This window comes from Chrysochloris asiatica, unplaced genomic scaffold (genome assembly GCF_000296735.1).
Source record: "Chrysochloris asiatica unplaced genomic scaffold, ChrAsi1.0 scaffold00004, whole genome shotgun sequence".
Lineage (NCBI taxonomy): Eukaryota > Metazoa > Chordata > Mammalia > Afrosoricida > Chrysochloridae > Chrysochloris > Chrysochloris asiatica.
In genome coordinates, this window is record NW_006408522.1 from 23,241,400 (window position 1) to 23,258,685 (window position 17,286).

Consider the following 17,286-nt stretch of genomic DNA (forward strand, 5'->3'; position numbering starts at 1 on the left):
TACTTGGACCAAAGGACAATTATACCTAGGTTTTCAGACTCTCATGCATCACAAGTGAGCAGGGCTTATGGTGATGTGATGAAACAGACAGAACTAGCTAAGAAGGTGAGAAATAACGACATTCAGAAGAAGGAAATAATATGAGCAAAGAGACAAAATGAGAAAATTACTAATGGGAGGGAAATGAGAAACATAAGGAATACTATAGAGGTTGTATTGGGAAATAATCACCTGGACCAAGGAAATAAACTGGCACGTCTTAATGCACTTAATAATTGTTGGCTAAAAATAACAATGATGAAAATCAATCAGTAAAGTGAGATGGGGGCACATTATGGAGAAGTCATCTGAATTGTGTATATGTGATTTAGCAGGCAACTGCAAGAAGATAGGAAAAAATGATATCTTAGGGAGTCAAACTGGGGATATGCAAAATGAATTAGAAGATGGGACAAGAAAATGAAACTAGAGAAATGAATCGCAAAATGTTCACTGCAAAAATCAAAACAAAATGGTGTAAACATGCTTTGGTTTGTGGAAAGCTTTCTCTTTTTTGCATAACTTCCCCCCACCACACACACACACACACACACACACACACACACGATTTTCTACCCTGAGAAATGTGAAGGGTATAGCTGTTAAAAAAAGGAACAGTATAGTTTCAAAATTTAAGTAATCTACAACATGGTTTCTCAGTATTACTGACACTTTGGATTAGATAAAATGTTTGGAAGGTTGCTCCAGGTGTTAGCAGTATTGTTTAACAGTATTACTTGTTGCCTATCCACTAGATTCCAGTAGCAACACATCCTCAATTGTGACAACCAAAATTTCTAGACAGTTCCAAATGTTCCTGACGGTAAAACTGCCTCTAATTATGAATCACTGATTTATAGGAAAGTAATTAATTCCATCTTGAACAGGTTGAATATACCTGAAGGAACAATATCTAAAGAAAGACGTCAAGGAAGCCTAGGTAGAGAGGGAACAAAGGAAGGTAGACTCTCCCCTAAGTAGTTTCTAATCTGTCTGGCTGGGCGGGGCTGATGAAAGGAGATGGGGATAGGACTCTTGTGATACAATAGTGAATAATTGCTATCAGGACTGACTGTGAGGGTTGGAAATGTAAAGGTAGACATTTCGTAGCAAAAGGAGGGGAGTGGTTGACTTTGCTGTCCAGGAGCAGAGGTCACTGGGTGAAGAGAAGAGTGCGGGACACTACCCAGAGAAACAGTGACACCAGAGATGGAGATAGAGACGATGAGATGATGTGGAGAGATGGAGTGGCTGGGGACTCTAGACACAGAGAAGGAGAGGAGCTATGTGCTGATGGCCAGTTAGGGGCAGGCTAGCATCTCAGAACCAATTCTCAAAGAGCTTTGTTAATTTTTTCGGATTTTAGTTCAAATTCACCAGCCACTCCTCGGAGACCCTACATAGGGTTTCTATGAGTCAAAAACCGACTCAACAGCACTTAACAACAAGATCCTTTATATAAAGCATAAGAGTACTTCCAGATAACACAGAAGTATTTCTAGCTTAACAAGAACAGATTTGACTGTGGACTTTTGTTCTTTCAACAAATTTTAGAGAACAGAGAAAAAAACTGAGGTTATTTACAGAAAATATCTAGGTATGTATTCAGAGGTACAAAGTTGGTTAACTAAAGTCTTAAATACACGCTGGCATCTCAGAAGCAATTTTATATTCTACAACAAGGAGTACATCAGCAGACATACTGAGTATAGCTGTAGGAGAGAGTGGAGTGGCTTTTGTAAAGAAGTTTAAGGATGTAAGTGCAAAAGTAGTAAAACCTTTATCAGCATTACTTGTGACAATTTAATGTTTCCATTTCCAAGTTTTCCATTTGCAGAAAATTTCACTCCATCTTTTGCAGAGGAAAAAGTGGCAGCATCTTCAATATGACTGAGATCCAGCCATATACATGTGCAAATTCACCAGAAGTCATCTTTACTACATAGCTACACTCCTGTTCTACAATTCCAGGTTGTTTAACATCTAAATCCATTAACTTCATTTCATAGTCTGAAACTTCTTTTGGTTTGGTGCTTCAAATACTAGTGCCAAGGTGTCCGCATTATCTTCAGTCCTTAGTGTAATGATGTCTTCATTGCCAGCACAATTCAGTATTTTGGACATGCTGGTGAGGTTCAAGCCAACATGTACAGGTATGGCCACAGCAGTAGATGTTGAAGCCCTCAGAGCACTGAGCAAACTGCACAAGGGAGACATGGGATGAATGCATACTCCAGGTTCACACTGCAGGAGCTGATGTCTATCCAGTTCTCCTGGTCTCATGGCAAAAGAGACAGTTGTTCACAGAAGCAATTAATTGCACATTCCATATCCTTCTTGTATTTCTGATTTTCCTTCTTTATTGCTCCAGACAAATAGAGGCCTACTGGCCTCTTGCAAGCTTTTCAGAACCCAGGTACTACATAAAGAAAGATGTAGAACAGAAGAACTAAACATATTACTAGGCCAATTAATGTGATGTCCCATAAAACCATGACCCTAAACCTTCACACCAAGGAACCAAGTCCTATGAGGAGTTTGTTGGACATAGGCAGACTCACCAATTACTCTTTATCTTTTATTTTTTTTGTCATTATTGTGAAGTATGAAAGGACTTCAAAAAGTTTGTAGAACAGTGAAATTAAAAGATAATCAATTTTTCCATGAACTTTCTGAAGTCCCACCATATATTTTCACACAATTTATGTCAATTCACCTTTTTACAGGTATACAACTTACTGACAGCACTTACAATAATTGGCTGTGCACCACTACCTTTAATCAATGTGAGTTTTCCATCACAGAAACCTGAAACTCAGTATTCCATAAACAATAACATCCCTTTCCCCCTCCTTCCAACCTCTGGTAACCACTAAAAAACTTTGGTCTCTATACATTTGCATGTTTTTCTCTTTTTATTAGAGTGACATAATACACTATTTGCCCTTTTGTGATTGACTCATTTCACTCAGCATTGTGTCTACAAGCTCCATCATATGGTAGTCATGTATCAAAACTTAATTTCTCTACTGGTTGAGTAGTATTACACTGTATGTATGTACAAGTATCTTTAATAGTTCAAAAAATATGGACATCATTTATACTGTATTTAAAACCAGAACAGATCACAAAGGAAATGAGCTCTTACTTCTCTATGATTGCCAAAGTACTTGAATGGTCCAGAATTGGGCATAGAAAAGAGGACATATTTAATAAAAGGAAACAGGAGTTATCAGAATTAAGGAAAACCAAGAAAGTGTAATTTTGTAGAAACTGAGAAAAGAAAATTTCTAAGGAAATTTTGACAAAGTTCTTATAGTGCTTAAAAAACAGACACAAAGAAAATTAACTCTAAGGCGTCAGGACTGGAGGAAGACTCATTAACAACCTGCGATATGCAGATGATACAACTTTGCTTGCTCAAAATGAAGAGGACTTAAAATATTTACTGATGAAGATCAAAGACCACAGCCTTCAGTATGGACTGCATCTCAATGTAAAGACAACAAAAATCCTCACCACTGGACTAATAAACAACATTCTTATCAATGGAGAAAAGACTGAAGTTGTCAAGGACTTCACTCTTCTTGGATCAATTATCAACACTCATGGAAGCAGCAGTAAAGAGATCAAACAACGTACTTCATTAAGCAAATCTTCTGCACAAGACCTTTTTAAAGTGTTGAAGAGCAAAGATGTCAGCTTGAGGACTAAAGTGCGCCTGACTCAAGCCATGGTATTTTCAATAACCTCATATGCATGCAAAAGCTGGACAGTGAATAAGGAAGACTGTACAAGAACTGATGCTTCTGAGTTACGGAGTTGGAAGAGAATATTGCAAGTGCCATGATGCCAAAAGAACCAAGAGATCCATTTTGGAAGAAGTGCAGCCAGAGTGCTCCTTGGAGGCCAAGAAGGCCAAACTTTCATCTCTCTGTCAGGAGGGGCCAGTTGCTGGCGAAGGATATCATGTTTGGTAGGGTGCAGGGTCAGAGAAAAAGAGGAAGACCCCCAGCAAGATGGATTGGCAAAGCGGCAAGATCAGTGGGCTCAAGCATGGCAACAACTCTGAGGTTGGCCCAGGACTGGGCAGTGTTTTGTTCTGTTGTACATAGGGTCGCTATGAGTCAGTACCAACTCGATGGCACCTAACAACAACAAGTTTATAGAAGGAGCCCGGTGTAGCACTGTAGGATAAGCACTGGACAGCTAAGTCAATTTGAACTGCAAGGTGATAGTTCAAAACCACCAGCAGCCCTTTGGAAACCCTATACAGGGTTGCTATGAGTTGGAACTGACTCAACAGCACTTAACAACAAGTCTAAAGAGTGACTTATACCAAGTTGAAACTGGTTTTAACCTGGTACACATTTATAATACTGTTACCATCTTGATGTGGCACTGTGGGTTAATGCGCTGGACTGAAAGGTCAGTGTGAACTGCAAGGTTGGTGGTTCAAGCTCTCCAGATGCTCCCTGGAAACCCTATACTACTAGGTCACTATGGGTAAGAACCGAGTCAACAGCACTTAACAACAACAACTATATAAAAGGGGTCTTGGTGTGACTTGGTGGACTGTGAACTACACGGTTAGTGGTTCAAACCCACCAGTTACTTTTCAGGAACGCTATACAGAGTCGCTATGAGTAGGAACCAACTTGACAGCATTTAACACAACACAACACTACATGCAAAAGGAGCCCTGGTAACGTAGTGGGTTCGAGTTGGGCTGTAAAGCACAAAGTCAGTAGTTTGAATCTACCAGTCGATCCATGGGAGAAAGATGATGCTTTCTGTTCCCCTAAAAATACACAGTTTTGGAAACCCTCTACAAACAGGGTCACTATGAGGCGGAACGGATTCCATGGCACATGGTTATACACAAGGGGAGTGTGGTGGCTCTATACGATAAGCGAGATCCATAGTTCAAGCCCACCAGCAGTTCTGTGGGAGAAAGATGAGGTTTTATGTTTCCATAAAGATTTTAAAAGCCTCAGAAACCCTATACAAGGTCGCTATGAGTTGGAAGTGACTCAAAGGCACTTAACAACAATAACAACTAACAGAAAGCTCTGGTAGTGCAGTGGTTATGAATCGGACTGAGAACCTCAGGGTCAGCAGTTCAAAACTACCAGCTGTTCCGTGGGAGAAAGATGAGGATTTCTGCTCCCGTAAAGATTGACAGCCTTGGAAACCCTGTACAGGGTCACTAGGAGTCGGAACCAACTTCACGGCACATAACAACAACAACAACAACAATACACAAAGAGTGCCTGGATGGGACAAACAGTTAACACACTAGGTTACCTACTGAAAGGTGGAGTTTCAAGTACATACAGATGCACCTCAGAAGAATGGCCTGGCAATCTAGTTCTAAAAATGCAGCCATTTGAACACAGTTCTACTATGACACACACGTGTTCACCATATGTCAGAATCAACTCGATGTTTACTGGTTACAATATACAAGGTGGAATCCTGGTGTGGCGTTGTAGATAAGCCCTGGAATGCTAACCCCAAGGGTGGTTCAAACTCACCAGTTGTCCCTCGGAAATCCCATACAGAGTTGCTATAAATTGGAACCAACCGCACAGCACTTAACAACAGCAATAACAAAAATGACATACACATTGTGCAGTACAGATTACATTTCAATATAAAGAAAACGACAACTGGACCAATAAATAAACGGAAGGAAGATTGAAGTTGTCAAAGACTTCATTTTGCTTGGCTCCACAAAGAACACTAATGGAAGCAACAGTCAAGAAATTAAAAAACGTATTGCATTAAGCAAATCTGCTGCAAAAGACCTCTTTAAAATGTTAAAGAGCAAGGATGTCACTTTGATGACTCAGGCACGCCTAACCAAAGCCATGGGATTTTCAACTGCTTCATATGCATGTTAAAGTTGGACAATGAAGACCATAAAAGATGAATGTATTTGAATTATGAAGTTGGGGAAGAATATTGAAAGTACTCTGGACTGTCAGAAGAATGAACACATCTGGTTTTGAAAGAAGTAGGACCAGATTGCTCCTTAGAAGTGATCACGGTGAGACTCTGTCTCTCATACTTTAGACATGTCAGGAAACACCAGTCCCTGGAGAAGGACATCATGTTTGGTAAAGTGGAGAGTCAATGAAAAAATAAATAAATAAAAATCCCAACAAGATGAGTGACACAGTAGCATTAACAACAGGCTCAAACATAACAATTGTGAGAACAGCACAGGACCATGCAGTATTTTGTTCGGTTGTACATAAGGTCACTAGGAATCCAAACCAACTCGACGGCACCTAACAACAACATAAACAAGGTGCAGTGTTGGGAGCAATGGGGAATACAAAGAATATATCTCCTAACAAAGCTCTAACCTCTTCAGATAAAAAATAAGGACACAGAGAAGAGAGGGACTTAAGGTAAGAAGGCAGACTAGGCAGACCTTCTACAACAAAGATTTGAGAAACCAAATGAAACAGACACAAATGAAAATCCAGGAAGCCTGAACTTCAGAGGAAAGGTTAGAGAATTGGACCGAGTGTTTCTTGGGAGAAGAAGCTAAGCAGGGAGGACGACCAGCATCACCATCTTAAACATTTGTGACCAGCTTTGGTGACAGAAGGTAGCCTGGCAGAACAGATTCACACAGGCAATGGAAAAGGTGAAATTCCTTCTTTTGCCTCACACTCGCCTGCAAACAAGAGATGTAACCAGTTACCATTCTCATCCAATCCCAGCACACACCCTGATTTTGGGGCATTCTAAGCCACATGGTTGTGAGCTACACCACTGTGAGGCAGAGGCTGGCTGAGCTGTTTTTGTGCCAGACCTACAAAACCCACAGATTCACCAGATGATTTAACCGGTCACCCTGCCCCCAGTCGACCTGAGGTTCTAATAGGCACTGAAACCAGCACCATTCAAGGACCTCCACAAACTACTTCCAGACTGAGTATCCTGAACATAGATAACACCTAGACATATATGAATTCCATCTAGAGCCAGGAACTCTAAGGTCACCTTCCTCCTGCACCCACTTCATGAGCTACTTGGCTAGCAGGAGCACTCCAGAGTTTCTTCCTCTTGTAGTACAAAGCTGCACTGATTTTATGGGTTTTTTCCTTTTCGTTGTTTCATGCTTTATGTTTGTGCTTTCTTCCTCTTCTCTTTCCGTTCCGTTGCATTTTATCTGTTCTATCTCCACTTCTATTTGCCCTTCTATTTCTCATTTCCCTCTTCTTTTTTTCTTTTGATGTTTCTTTACTACTCTCTACTCTCTTTTCAGACTGCAAAGCCGTTTGAACTGCAAAGTCGGCAGTTCAAGCTCACTCACCAGCTGCTCCCCAGAAACCCTATACAGGGTTAATGTAATATACCATTTTATTTATTTCTTTTGTATGTGTATATGGAGCCCTGGTGTGGCGCTGTGGGTTAATGTGCCAGACTGCAAAGCCGTTTAAACTACAAGGTTGGCGGTTCAAGCTCACCAGCTGCTCCATGGAAACCCTGTACAGGGTCGCCATGGGTCGGAATCAACTCGACAGCACTTAACAACAACAACTCTCTTTTCATCTTCCCTCTTCCTGGTTTCTCTAGGCGGTGGAGTTTTTTTTGTTTTGTTTTTTAATTTCTTCCTTTTATTTTTCTCTCTTATTTTTCCCTGCTATAGCGCCACTTTCTCTTTTTAGTTATGTCACTTTTTCTGGTTGTTGCCTATTTTGATTACCTTTTTCTCCTTTATTACTTTCCCATTATTACTGGTTATTTATTTATTGTTTTGTTTTCATGTTTGTGTGTGTGAGAGAGAGAGAAAGAGAGGGGGATAGTTTTTCCTATTTCCCACCTGACAGGAGACAGTAACATGCCCATTAAGTCTAGTCACAACCTTACCCTGCGAAGCTCCACCCATTAGGTAAAAGCCAATACGAACTCCTATACCACTTGATCAATGATAAACAGCAGCCAACACCAGTCAACCCACCCAAACTGAGGTGCACACACAGCAGAATGCAGGATAGTGTAAACACTTTTATTCTCTATCTATGCCCACAGGAGACAACTGGTGAGAGCCTAAGAACACATCAACATACAATCATCAATTAAATCCAAATATGACAACACCACAATGCCCCAGAGACAACAGACAATTTTAGCTTACACAAAGAAACAAGGCAGAATGACTCAAACAAATGACCAAGATACAGAGACAGAAAACCTCTCTAAGGCAGAAAAGGAAGTCAAAAGAATGATATTTAGGTACCTTCCACAGAAAGATTGAGGAAAGCAAAAAAAAATTAAGGAAATTTCAGGAAAGCACTACAAGAAAAAAAAATACTAAATAAATGTAAATTTTGAAACAACAGAAAACCTGCAGTTAGGAATCCAGAAGATTAATGCTACAATTTCAGAAATGAATAATACATTGACAAGACAAAGGAGTAGATTCAAAGCAATGGAAGCCTAAATTAATGAGCTTAAAGATAAACCTCTCAATACTATGTATGCTAAAAGAACAACTGGAAAAAAGAATGAAAATATCCAAAGAAAGTCTAAGAGTTACATGGAATACCATGAAGAACATATAAGTGATTGGATTTCTAAAACAGGAAGAGACAATAAAAAGCACAGAGAAAACTGGCGAAGAGTTGTTGGAAGAAAACTTCCCTAACATCATCACAGATGAGAAGATAAGCATACAGAAAGCTGAATGAACCCCAAACAAGACAGATCCCAAAAGAAAATCACCAAGACATATCATAATCTGTCTTTCCAAACCCAAAGACAAGGAAAAAATCCTGAGAACAGCATGGGAAAAATGAAAAGTTGCCTACGAAGGAGAATCAATAAAACTAAGTTCTGATTTCTCAGTAGAAACAATGCAGACAAGAAGAAAAACTACAAGCCAAGTATATATACCCAGCAAAGCTGTCCCTCGAATATGATGGAAAAGGTGAAGTGTTGGGAGCAACGGGGAATACAAAGAAATTAAAACATTTCCAGATAAACACAAATTAAAGAAATTTGTAATAACCAGACCAACTTTACAAAAAATATTGAAGGGCATTCTTTGGACTGGGAACCACAACAGCAGACAACAACCTAATATTAACATACATAACAACAGAACACAATCCAGATATAGAAGTATGAGTCCTGGTATGGTGCTGTGGGTTAATGCGCTGGACTCTAAGGTCAGTATGAACCACAAGGTCGGTGGTTCAAGGTCACCAGCTGCTCCTCAGAAACCCTGTACAGGGTCACTGTGAGTCGGAACCTACTCCATGGCACTTAACAACAACAATACAGTAAAACCAACCTACAAGACTGCAAATGGGAACCAGAGATAAAAATTTATAATGAAGTCAACTAGAAAGCAAAACCAGGTAATAATATAGATACAAAACTTCCAAATGGCAAGGAAGTCAAGCAGATTTCAAAATAAAACAGACTATTTTAAACAGAGAAAAAATTAGTAAATTACAAGATAACTTCATAGAAAATTAACCTTCACATCAAATATAAATGAGGAAAATTTAAAAGATTTAATAAACATTAACACAACAAAAACGAAAAGAAACCCACAAACAAAATTAACTCAGCACAGAAATTCATGTGACTGGCTTACAAGTTTTCAAGAGGGAGTTTCATTTAAGGGTGTGCAGGGGAAGGAGCTCTGGTAGCGTAGTGGTTACAAATTGGGCTGTGAACCTTAAGGTCAGCGGTTTGAAACTACCAGCCGCTCCGCGGGAGAAAGATGAGGCTTTCTACTCCCGTAAGGATTTACACCCTCGGAAACCCTGTACAGGGTCGCTATGGGTCGGAACCGACTCGACGGCACTTAACAACAACAACAACAGGGGATGGTAGAATTCCCACTGAATAGTTTTCATTTTGTCTAGACAAGCCTGGTGAAAAGAGATAATTGTTATCATGACTAACTGCGACTGTCACAACGTAAAGGTAGAAGTTTTGTTACAAAAATGGGGTAGTAGTTAATCTTACAGTTCAGAAACAGAGAACCCTAGGACCATCAAGGGAGAAGAACATGCGAAGAATGCAGGACCCTAACTAGAGAAGCAGTGATAGCAGATGTAGACATGGAGAGAGAGAGCAGCTGAGTACTCTAGACTCATGAATAGAGAAAGACTGAATGCTGGCGGCCAGGAAGCAGGCTTACAAAATGTGCCCAAATTATTATACATTCCTGAGTGTTTCTGTGTACATCACAAAAAAAAAAAAAAAAAAGAACAGAGGGAATATAAGCAAATACTGTTGAATGATGATGCACGGAGACTGTCATCATAGCAATGAAACAATGGTGTAAAACTGATGTTTTCCCATGTAAACTATCACTCAATTCACAATAAAAACTGAAAGAAAAAAAAAACCCCACAGTGATTTGCTATTACTCCAGCATTAATAGCAAAGTTCAGAAACAACAAACAACAAATACTGTTGAGGTTGAAGAGACTGGGATCTTCCAACATTGTTGGCAGCACTACAAAACGCTACAACCACTGTGGAAAACGGCATGGTCAAACAGCAATACTATATGACCCAGCAATCCTCTACTTGTTATATATCCTCAATAAATAAGACTCATACTATGAGTTAATAAAAAGAGGATCTTTCAATATGCTGTCAACAAGAGATGTATCAAAAAGATGGAGGCAAAGCCAAAATGCTCATCAACAGAAAAGAAAGCAAACATTGGTGTATAATAAACACAATGGAATACTATGCAACACTTAAGGACAAGAATGATCTGCAAATCACCTCACATCTCTGAACCTGGAGGACATTATGCTAAGTGAAATCAGTCAATCACAAAAGGGCATAATATGCTGTGACAAGTTAGGAAAAGATTTTCTTGATACAAGAAATATTCTATGAAGGTTACAGGCTGGGGAGGGAAAAATTATTCAAGGGCTAGAGGGTAAACAACTTTAACATGGTGACAAGACAGGCATAAGACGGGGTTTGGCAGAGGAAAGATGAAGGTAGCGGTAGACACAGGGAGGAACACAAGGGTTAAAGTGAATACAGGTAAATACTGTTAACAGTGGGTACATGAAGATGATTGCAATCATTGAAATGAAGTAAAGTATATGATTTGTTGAATATAAAAAGCTAAAAAAAAGAAACAAGGGCAGGATGGTAATGTGAAACAAAGCACAGTATACTCTGTGCCTTAACTACGAACAAAGAATTCCCAAATCAGTAGGATTTCCAAGGCTGTAATCTTTAGGAGCTCTGGTAGCATAGTGGTTATGAAACAGGCTGTGAATTTCACGGTCAGCAGTTTGAAACTACCAGCTGTGTTCCACAGGAGAAAGATGAGGCTTTTTTACAGCCTCAGAAACCCTGTACAGGGTCTCTATGAGTCAAAATCGATTCCATGGCACACAACAACAACAATAACAACAATAAATTTAGGAGACCTGATAGTGTTTCTGTTCTGTTGTGCATACATAGGGTGACTGATTGGAGCTGACTTGATGGCATCTAACAACAATCTAGCAGGGGCGCCTTGGTGGTGCTGTGGGTTAGGTGCTGGGCTGCTAACTGCAAGGTCAGAAGTTCAAACCCACCAGTCACTCGGAGGAAAAAAGATGAGGCTGTCTCCTCCATAAAGATGTAGAATTTTAGAAACCCCGTAGAGGGTGGTCACTATGAGTCACAATCAACTCGATGGCAGTAGGGTAATCTTTACAAAAGCAGATTATCACATCTTTCCCCTGAGGAGAGGCTGCTGAGTTTGACTCTCAGACCTTTAGGCTAGCAGCCAAGCAGTTAACCACTGCACCACCAGGGCTCCTCACATCATGCTTACTAAGTACCCCCCAAAAAAGGGGGGCATGGTTCTCAATATTTGCTGTATATAAGAATCACCTGGAGAACTGAAAAACACTGATGCCCAAATCTTATGGAAATGTAGATCTTATTGTTATTGTCGACACTAATCATAACTTTGGGCAAATTCCTTATATCTTCCCCTCCCCCTATCATCACAAAGAAAAGTTTCATTATAAAATATGCCAGACATTTTATGGGGGGGGGGGGGGGGAAGGGGGAATCTGATCTGGCATTTTTCTCAACTTTCTTACATTACAAAAGTCATTATCGTTCTATTGAATTATGTTAGCACATATAAACAAATATCCAAATGACTAATACGGCTTAAATATATAAAAATATTAATAATACATCTTTAGTTTTCTGCTAGTTTTTCTCACACACTCTCATTTCAGAGAATACAATACAAACCTAGGTGCACAGTTTCAATGAGGATTGTTTTTTCACTATTACAGGATCATTACTATCTAATTTTAAAGATGCATCTAATGTGTCACAAGAAAAGGTATTTCAAGGCAGCTGCATCAACACGATAAAGGTAATACAACCTACATTACCTTTCAGCTAAACTGGACTACTACTGTGAAGTCACGAGAAATTAGCAAAGTCCATCAACAATAAATCTTAAGCAGAATCTGTTGAAATGAAAAAAAAATCTGCTTAGACAGCAAAGCCGCAGAGCCTAGAACAGGAACACTTCCTTAACAACTATCACTTCACATTTTTAACGGCTGTAGCAGGATACACACAAAATTAAAGATGCTTGCTGATTCAGAAAGAGTAGCATCCTTTAGTTAGGAATCCCTTTCATCTGAAACCTTCAGTTCTCTTAACAAATATCAATTTCCTCAGGTTCCGCAACACCTCTGAGTCAGGTAAATGTTTTGTTAGTGATTAAGTGACTTGCTTCAAGGTCACAGAATAAACTGTAACCAAGAAATAAACCCAAGAGTGTGGTCTGCAGCTTTATGTATAAACGCATATTGCAATTCAGGGTTCTGTTAATTTCCAAGGCGAAGCGGAGGTGAAACTAGTTCAATAACTCTAAGATAGAAGGCACATCTTAAGAAAAAATAGCTTGTAATTGAGGAAGTCATAGTTATAACTGATGAATTTATGTATAATAGGGCTTGTAAACTGACACTTGCATTTGACTAGAAGCAAAACTGACTGGGGCAAAGAATCTTTGGGCAAACACTCACTCTAAGATGCTGTAGTAAAGCCTGGCATTATAGATCGATAAGAGAAAATCGGAAAACGGATGCAAGGACGTCAAAGTAGAGTCCTGTGTCCAGGACGGAGGAGGAACGGTCAAGGCCACCTTCTAAGGCAGAAAAATCTGAGTCCACACGAAACTCGCTGGGCATTCCGGGTGGGCAGCGAGAAAAACTGAAGTTGGGTTTTTCCTCCAAAAGCCGGTTCTATGTTTTGGGGTTGTCTCACCCCTCTCCGTAGACACGGTTTCTCTCCGGAGTGACCAGCAGCTGGTGGAAGGAAAGGGGACTAACTGCTGCCAACCTCCCTGGGAACCCAGATCCGGACTCACCGTGGTGTCGAGTGCGTTTCACTAACGCCGACCTCTTAGCCACAGGCCCATCTCCCCTTAACTCGAAGAAGAACCAGTCTTCGACATCCCGACGGAAGCTAGTCCAGTTCATCCCCTTTTCCCGATTTGCACTGCGTCTCGAAGCGTCGCGTCTCGAAACGTCACCTCGGGGGTGGGGCTTCGAGCGTGTGCGTGAGCGCGTGACTTCTCTCTTATTTCCCCCTCTCTGCCCCTGCCCAAACCGCGAGGGCAGGGGAAGAGGATTTGAGTGGATGGTGGGGGCGGGGCCTAGGCTGCAACTGGCAAGGGGCGGAGCTTGGCAGCCCACTCCTCCTCCCATTTACTGCGCCTCGCATCGACCTGGTGTACTTGACGTCACTACGCCACTGTTGCTCATCTTTACGTATTTTCGTTCGCAAGAAATTTAGGCTTGACAGAAAAGGATTTAAAACCCTTAACTTCTGGCTAAAAAGTTTAACCCAATCTTTGAATCAAGTATCTGGTTAAAGTAGTGTGGACACAATTATAAAACATAACTAAGGGAAAAAATTATTTACAACTGCATCTATCTTTTGAGGGTGCATAGTAGGAAAGGTGCTCCTTCCCACCCCTCACTGAACATCTTGATGAATTTGGGTATGCAAAGTAAAGCTCAAAGTCGAGTTTGGGAGCTGTTGTTGTGAAGTGTCGTCGAGTCGGTTCCGACCCATAGCGACCCTGGATAGGGTTTCCAAGGAGCTTGAACCGCCAACCTTGCAGTTCAGACGGCTTTGCAGTCTCGCGCATTAACCCATAGCGCCACACCAGGACTCCGAGTCTGGCAGTAAGAACTAGAAAAAGAAGAATTTGAAATTCTGTGACGACAAATCTGGAAGACAGAATAGGACCAGAATGCGAAGTGAAAATGAGAAAAGCAGAAGTAGTGAATTTACCAATGACTGAAAGTCTTCGATTATTGTTTAGTGCCGCTGAGTCGATTCCGACCCATAGCGACCCTTATAGGGTTTTCAAGGAGCAGCTGGTGAGCTTGAACCACCGACCTTGCAGTTCAAAGGACTTTGCAGTCTGACTCATTAATCAACAGCGCCACACCAGAATTCCAAAAGTCTTCGATGGTGGGTGGCAAAAAGTTTTTAATAAATAAAGCTCTTTATTATTCTCCAAAAATCATTTGTATCGCTGATAGAACTCCTCCCCATTGCTCCCTAATAATTGGATTTTACCCCTTCACTTCCTGAAACTTCAGTCAAATTGGCTAAAGCACAAATAATTTGTATGTATTTTTGTGAAAACGTGAGTCAGCCAGTGCAAAAGAAAAACTGGGCACAAGATGATCCCCAAACTGAATTAAGGTGTTAAAATCATGCAAAATATGAATTTTTGCCATCACATTGTTGTTGTTATATGCCATGGAGTCGCTTCTGACTCATGGCGACCCTGTACAGGGTTTCCAAGGCTGTAAATCTTTACGAGAGCAGAAAGCCTCATCTTTCCCCCGCGGAACAGCTGGTAGTTTCAAACTGCTGACCCTGACGTTAGCAGCCGGATTTGTAACTACCTGTGCTACCAGATCACATTGTTGTTGTTGTTAAGTTCCATCAAGTGGATTCCGACCCATAGCGACCCTGTATAGGGTTTCCAAGGAGCAGCTGGTGAGCTTGAACCATGGACCTTGCAGTTCGAACGACTTTGCAGTCTGACACATAAGCCCACAGAGCCATCACATTAGGGGTGAGTTAATAAAATGTTTGCCCAAATATGGTAGGCTTATTTTCAAATTGGTAAATTTCTATGGCCTGTGAATGATGTTATAAATTTTGGCAGAAAAAAGGTTCCCTGACTCTGTGCTAGAGGAATGGCAAGGTGGTGAGTAGGGCTGGCATAGAGTGAATGGAAACATGATAGAGAATTTCAGAAGGTAGAGCACAGGTTCTGTAGGGCCTTACAAGCCACTGTGACATGCTTACTCCAGAATAATGCAAGAAGTGAAGCACATACTAACATTTTATGAAAATTTAACTATCATGCAAATAATAAAATTTTCAACACTCCACAGCACTTAACAACAATATACAGATTTTCCTCCCAATTGTTTTTTTAGCTGAAGTGTAAGTTTCCTGTGACATCTTCACTAATCATTCTTTTTTATCCATCTGGTTTTTGGGTTTTTGTTGTTGTTTTATCACCTAAAACCATAATGATACATTGGCCTAGTTGCAAAGTCTAGCAAACCTAGCATTTTATCTTCAGGGGTCATCACCAGACAAATGGTGGAAAGTCTAGACTGTTATGGATGGCTCAAAGATTAGGCACATGAAACCCCTTTTTAATTTTTCAATTGCTACCTTAAACCTTTATTTAAGTTTTCTATTTAAAAAAATATGTAATTTATTTTTGTTGTAGTGTTCAGTGGCATTGATTAACCACATATATTCTTTGAATTGTGCAATCATTCTCAGTCTTTTTTTTTAGTTGTTTCTCACCCATTAACATAAACTCATTGCCCCCTTAGTTTCTGGTCTAATCTTTCAAGTTACTGTTGGCAATTTGATTCCATATAACTACTCACTCTGTACATTTCACTAGGCTCTATCATTAGTTTGTCATAACTGGTTTTAAAAGTCTATATCAGTACTTAGGATGATACAAGTTCACTTTTTATGTAAAGTTTTATTTCTATCTAACTGGCCCAAACTTACTTCAGTGACATTTTAGAAATAACCCCTCTTTCTACAATTCCAGAATATGTGAATAACTTTGTTTACATTTTTCATCCTTTCCTGACTTCAAAGACTTAAAACCCAGTTGCCATTGAGTTGATTTCAAGTCAGGTGACTCCGAGTGTGTTGGAGCAGAAAAGAACATCATAGGGTTTTCAATAACTAATTTTTCTAAAGTAAGGAGCCAGGCCTTTCTTTCAGGCACCTCTAGGAAGACTTGAACTTCCAATCTTTTGCTAACAGCTGAGTTTGCTGACCGTTTGCACCACCCAGGAACTTCTTTACATACTTAGGTCTTTTCTTATTTCAGCCTTTGTTTTTCTTTCTCTACTGAAGAGATCTAGAAAGACTGAAGTGATCTGTTATCATCGAACAGCTTCTCATTCCAACTTACAATTTGTCTTCTTCTAGATCTTCCCGGAATTCATTAGATTTTCTCACAAATGTGTTTCTCAGCATATTGCAAACGATGGTGCACATGGTTTTATCTCATATGAAAGAATGTTTTAGTTGGTTGACACTATCCCAAAATGTTCACTTACTTGAATTGTTCTTGTTAAATGCCATCAAGTCGGTTAGGATTCATAGCAACCCTGTGTAGGATTTTCGTGGAACGGCTGGTGAATTTGAACTACCAACTTTGTAGTCAAACTGACCCTGTGGTTGAGTGCTTCATCCGACAGAGCCACATCAGATCATCAAAATCAAACCCACTGCCATCAACTCAGCAGCCGTATATAGGGTTTCCAAGACTGTAAATCTTAACAAAAGCAGATTGCCTCATCTTTCTTCTGGGAGCAGCTGGTGGGATTGAACCTGCAACCTTCTGGTTAGTTACCAACCCAGTCCCTGACCCACAGCACTATCAGAGCTCCTTTAGGTCTTCAAAAAGTACTTAAATTTCAGAAATATCTGCAGTTTTATCGTACTACATTAACTGGCGAAAGAAGAATCCAATTAAAATGCCATAAAAACTGTGGAGCTGTGAGTATATTAAATTAAGATAATAAAATCAATGTTGTTGTTGTTAAGTGCCGTCGAGTCGGTTCCGACCCATAGCGACCCTGTACAGGGTTTCCGAGGGTGTAAATCTTTACGGGAGTAGAAAGCCTCATCTTTCTCCCG

The 17,286-nt window shown here is 40.2% G+C and overlaps 1 pseudogene; it reads right to left on the reverse strand.

Moving 5' to 3' along the window:
• Positions 1 to 1,674: 1,674 nt before the first annotated feature.
• Positions 1,675 to 17,286, reverse strand: part of LOC102817549 — an 82,779-nt pseudogene continuing 67,167 nt past the window's right edge.